Here is a 6,275-nt window from a genome sequence, read left to right as displayed (position 1 = left end):
CGGTTCGCTGATTTCATAAGCGGACAGACATGAAAAGGTCTGTCATCTCCTCTGACCTAACCTTCTTATGCATGCTCTGCCCTACCCACCCACCAGCACACACACAACTACAAAGCCCTGGGACAACAGCAGGTACAGTCTAACCCCCCACCTGTTCCACCCATGCCCCACTGTCCTAGCCAACATTAGTCTCCCCAGCAGTTCCAGGGCTAGAAATAGCAATACATGACAATGCAACTTCAAAAAAAAAAAATTGGTCCTTTATTTGTACCATTCATATAAAACCAATGCTCTTTTTGTTGGTGGACATTACATCACCACCACTATTCTACCATGGGGCTGGGATAAACCTAGCAGAGCAGAATCATTACAACTAGCCCTAATCCTAATAAATGGTTAAGAGACATACTAACTGAGCATCAACAAGTGAGCTGTCAGTGTCAGCTCTGGGAGCTCCATTTTTCCTTTTCAATGCTGGAGGATATTAGCTATTGTTCCTTTTTTCTCCAAACACTGACAGCAAATCAGGACAATATTTCAGTTATTACTGTCAAGTTCATTGTCACTTTTAAATGTGTACCCTTTTTAATAACTGCTAAACAAAATCAGCAAAGAAAAAGATACCCTGTTTACGATGTTTTTTCTCTTCACAGAATACGATACAGTCATGGAGAGCTCCTCTGGTCTGGGTGGAACGTCTTCAACTGGTGGCATAATCATAAAATATGCTTAAAAATTACAATATTATAACTTGTGTACAAGTTATCAAAGTTGGTATCTTTGATAGACATGAAATAATGTATCTAGCTGTTAAGTGAGAGTGAATTACATGTTTTGCATGTTATAGTTAACCGTCAATTTAAAAATTAATACAATACAAAAAAGTTGTATTTTCATACCTTCCCTCAAGACGGTCCTTGCACGGTATGGTTAATTCCTTTGCTTGCCTTCCGCTCACATAACTGAAGTAGCCCAAAGTAGCACACATTCACATCTACAGTTAATTTCCCTAAATTACATGAGTTTGAGCTTTTCTCCAGCCCTCCTACGCGATAGAAAAACGCCTCGATATCGAGCAGAGGTCTGCGTGGGAGGGAAGAGGTTTTAACGATTCTTCTGGCGTGAAGGAAAGCCACCTGCTGCTCATCCGAATCGGCGGAGCTCGCGTAGTCCCAATATTTGTGGGTGGTAGAGTGGTTATGGCAGTAATGATGAGAGATTATTTGCTGCCTAAAAATATTCTAAATGCTCTACCAGTTAAAAGCTTAATCAATTTGCTGTCATTATAGGGAGGATTGCGAGGTTGACATGATTGAGAATTTGATTTGTATTGAGACATTTGTTCCCAAATGTTTTAATAGTTTTGTTTTCTCCTTGGATATTGTGAACTTTGAGAGAGAGGTGATGATACATACATAAATGCTGATCTTATTTCCATGACAACCGGCCTTCCAGCACCTGCTCAGGGTCTGGCCTTAGCAGCTAAAGGGAACCATGTTGTATATGTATAACCTTTAACTCCTGACTACCCACACTCCTGCCCACACATATTGTTTTAGGCCCTCTGTGTATACAATCATTACTTCAATGTGGATATTCTAGAACTTTACAGGGGGCTACAAAGAACTCCATGTTCAGAATGCATTGGCTCCTCATCATCATGCCATTGACATAAGTATTTTCACTGATATAACACAATTCAATTCTCCAAAGTAGTAAAATAATGCTTAGTATTGGAGCTGTACTGTGGGTGAGGTCATGCAATACTCAGTCCTGTTTATTTAATTGTTTACCTTTATTTAACTAGTCAAGTCAGTTACAGTTTTTCCCAATTGCTAAAACACAATTTTGCAAACTAGAATGGTTTTATCAGAATACTTAACACAATTCACAAAATCACACACCCAAACTGCAAAATACCTCATATATCCTACGAAATGAAGCACTGCAACCAAAACTACATATAGCATTATCAAAATCAAACATTTGCACCAAATGGCACACACTTCATTCATATTACCAGATTTATGTCTAACCAACTACACACACTTCATTCATATTACCAGATGTGTGTCTAACCAACTACACACTGTTGGGCATAATGAAAAGCATTCTCATCTTTAGTATGCTTTGACATAATACTAAAATAGTTCATATTGTAGAAAAAATTTCAGATGCACAGAAATATTTGCAGATACACACACATGCTGTTAAAACATTTTATTTTTTATTTTTCACCAAACAAGTCAGTGCAACATATGCACAGCAAATATATTTACATTGGACTGAACAAAAATATGCTCACAAAAAAAAGTAAACTGAAAAAGAAACTTGCAGAAAAAATGCGCAGAAAAAATATATAGAAAAAAAGAGGCAAGAAAAATAATTAGGCAGCATCTTGCCGCACAGCTGGGTCTGGCCACAACGCCTCGTCCACATCACAGCTGGGTCTGGCCACAACGCCTCATCCACATCACAGCTGGGTCTGGCCACAACGCCTCATCCACATCACAGCTGGGTCTGGCCACAACGCCTCATCCACATCACAGCTGGGTCTGGCCACAACGCCTCGTCCACATCACAGCTGGGTCTGGCCACAACGCCTCGTCCACATCACAGCTGGGTCTGGCCACAACGCCTCGTCCACATCACAGCTGGGTCTGGCCACAACGCCTCGTCCACATCACAGCTGGGTCTGGCCACAACGCCTCGTTCACATCACAGGCAATATCTTCCCTTGCCAGACATCGAGGGAAGAAGCGCCTTGAGTGCCTTATCCATCCCTGAATCGCACCCACATCAATCTCATCACGTGCCTCTTTCATAGCCTGCACAAGAGGCCTGCGCACAAAGGGCTGCTGGTCGTACACCTTCCACCGCCGTGCCGAAAATAGCTCTTCTAATCAAATCAAATTTTTATTTGTCACATACACATGGTTAGCAGATGTTAATGCGAGTGTAGCAAAATGCTTGTAAGATGACCTTGGGTACTAATTCTATGGGGTTCAGAAATGGTGAGCATGGTGGGAGATATTGCACGAGAAATGGTGGTTGTTGTCTTCTTTGGCCATGAACTCCTCTACCAGCTCTACCCCTACCTCTCACTCTTCCTCCCCGTCTCATTCTCCCCCTCCCTCTTCCTCTCTCTGCAACGGCTTCCATTTATTTTTGTTGTAAAACAAAAGGTGCTCACCTGTGGTCTTTTCATAGTGCTTACTTCCTGATTGAAGTGGTAACATTTAACCATTGAGGTGTTTGGCCAGTTGGCACATTTATTGGCCAATTAGCTCATGTAGTGTCATTTTGAATGGCAGTGTTTTGAAATGGCAAACATGTGACTTTATGTCAGATTGTTGTGTCTTATGCAGAGAACCGTGTGCAGTGCATTTCAAAAGTGCCATTTTGAATTGCAAAATGTGTGTAAAGCAGAAAATGTGTTTAGACTTTTGGAGACTTGAGAAGAGGTTTTGCTCTCTGTGTGTCAGTTTAAATAATTGTGCTGTGCATGTCATTTTAGTGTGTTAGCGATTGGAAAAAACTGTAAGAACAAATTCTTATTTTCAATGCCGGCCTAGGAACAGTGGGTTAACTGCCTTGTTCAGGGGCATAACTGCAGATTTTTACCTTGTCAGCTCGGGGATTCGATCTTGCGGTTACTAGTCCAACGCTCTAACCACTAGGCTACTTGCCGCCCCAGGTAGAAATCAATAGAAAATAGGTGAATTTGACATTGTTTTTAACAAAAGGTTAACCAAACTGTCCCAGGTGGCCTCAGAAATAAATCAGGCGTAGACACGTGAATACCATCTGATCTCCAATAGTATGCAATATTTTTCCTAATGAGAGACAAAGTTCAAGCCAAGAGAGTTATTAAAGGCAATATTTGGACATCTTCCACTTAAACCCCCCAAATTGTGTGCTTCTGTTTAATCACAATGTAATGTATTTCCTAATCCCTAGTACTGAGTGAGTATGAGCAATGCTCTTAATCTAGATTTTTTTTCCCACTCAAATGGTGAAGACTGGAATTGACCAACAGCTATGAATACATTGTGCGCTGCATTATTTCACTGTCTTACGTGGTAAACCATCATCATAAGGAATGGCTTGAAAATCCTTTTCCCTCAGAAGAAGCAGAGATTGGAAGCTATGGTTCCATGATCACATGATTCCAATCTGGTGTCTCCAAAGTGATGGAAGCAGATTGCATCACTATGGAAACACAATTACCCTGCCTCAGCGTGGGAGGTGTGGCCCGTGTATGATCCACATTTAGCCAGATAATTATGCACTTCCCTGAAGAAAGTAACACATCATTTGCAGGATACTATGTGTAATAGATTATAGCTTCATTGTCTTGCATGAAATCTGATTTCTTAATTAAATCGACGTGTTTTCCTCAAGTGTGAAGTGGTTGATTGAGCCGATTAAAATGAATGCAGATAACAAAAAAGTAATTAAAGGGAAATGTCAAATATGTTCTAATTCATATTCATCATCTCCAGCACTACCCCAACATCAACATATGTGAAAATGGCACATTTCTATGTTTTGTAGTCAAAAAGATAGAGGAAGATATGTTTTTCCACCGCATCATCTGGTGTGCTTCATGTGATTTCAACCAATTATGAGTAGCCATTGCCTACTAATTGGTTAAATTCACATTGTGAAATTTCCCTTTAAGGTCTTCAATACTATATTTTGCCTTCTCCAAGCCAACGGAAATTGATATAGACAAGAGGCCAGTTGATTAGTTAGCATTATTAGTAGAATATCTGTATGAATACTTTCACAATAGTAATATATATTTTTAGGGGGTAGATCAGCTTTAATATTGCAGATAGATAGGCTTCTATCAATGTAATTGTCTGCATCATTTCCAATCCCCCATATACACTGCTCAAAAAAATAAAGGGAACACTTAAACAACACAATGTAACTCCAAGTCAATCACACTTCTGTGAAATCAAACTGTCCACTTAGGAAGCAACACTGATTGACAATAAATGTCACATGCTGTTGTGCAAATGGAATAGACAACAGGTGGAAATTATAGGCAATTAGTAAGACACCCCCAATAAAGGAGTGGTTCTGCAGGTGGGGACCACAGACCACTTCTCAGTTCCCATGCTTCCTGGCTGATGTTTTGGTCACTTTTGAATGCTGGCGGTGCTTTCACTCTAGTGGTAGCATGAGACGGAGTCTACAACCCACACAAGTGGCTCAGGTAGTGCAGCTCATCCAGGATGGGAACATCAATGGGAGCTGTGGCAAGAAGGTTTGCTGTGTCTGTCAGCGTAGTGTCCCGAGCATGGAGGTGCTACCAGGAGACAGGCCAGTACATCAGGAGACGTGGAGAAGGCCGTAGGAGGAAAAACGTCCTGCACGGTGTTGGGCTGTAAGCACAACCCCCACCTGTGGACCCCCCCCCACCACCCTCATGGTGTCTGTTTCTGACCGTTTGAGCAGACACATGCACATTTGTGGCCTGCTGGAGGTCATTTTGCAGGGCTCTGGCAGTGCTCCTCCTTGCAGGAGGTAGCTGTCCTGCCCAGCAGCAAAATGACCTCCAGCAGGCCACAAATGTGCATGTGTCTGCTGCCCAGCAGCAGGACCGCTACCTCCTGCAAGGATACACAACCAACCAAGCCGCTGCTTCTTTAACACAGCGCACATCCAACCCGGAAGCCAGCCGCACCAATGCGCCGGAGGAAACACCGTGCACCTGCGCCCAGCCCGCCACAGGAGTCGCTGGTGCGCGATGAGACAAGGACACCCCTACCGACCAAGCCCTCCCTAACCCGGGCGACGCTAGGCCAATTGTGCGTCGCCCCACGGACCTCCCGGTCGCGGCCGGTTACGACAGAGCCTGGGCGCGAACCCAGGGACTCTGATGGCACAGTTGGCGCTGCAGTACAGCGCCCTTAACCACTGCGCCACCCGGGAGGCCCCTCACTGAGCCTCATTTTGACTTGTTTTAAGGACATTACATCAAAGTTGGATGTTGGGGTGTTTTTCAGCGGCAGGAACTGGGATACTAGTCAGGATCAAGGGAAAGATGAACGGAGCAAAGTACAGAGAGATCCTTAATGAAAACTTGCTCCAAAGAGCCCAGGACCTCAGACTGGGGCGAAGGTTCACCATTCAAAAGGACAATGACCCTAAGCATGCAGCCAATACAACACAGGAGTGGCTTCAGGACAAGTCTCAATGTCCTTGAGTGGCCCAGTCAGAGACCGGACTTGAACCCTATCGAACAACTCTTGACAATTGAA

The sequence above is a fragment of the Oncorhynchus clarkii genome, chromosome 1 (assembly GCF_045791955.1).
Source record: "Oncorhynchus clarkii lewisi isolate Uvic-CL-2024 chromosome 1, UVic_Ocla_1.0, whole genome shotgun sequence".
NCBI classification, from domain to species: Eukaryota; Metazoa; Chordata; class Actinopteri; order Salmoniformes; family Salmonidae; genus Oncorhynchus; species Oncorhynchus clarkii.
The sequence above is the reverse complement of the archived record's forward strand: the minus strand, read 5'-3'. Positions refer to the sequence as shown.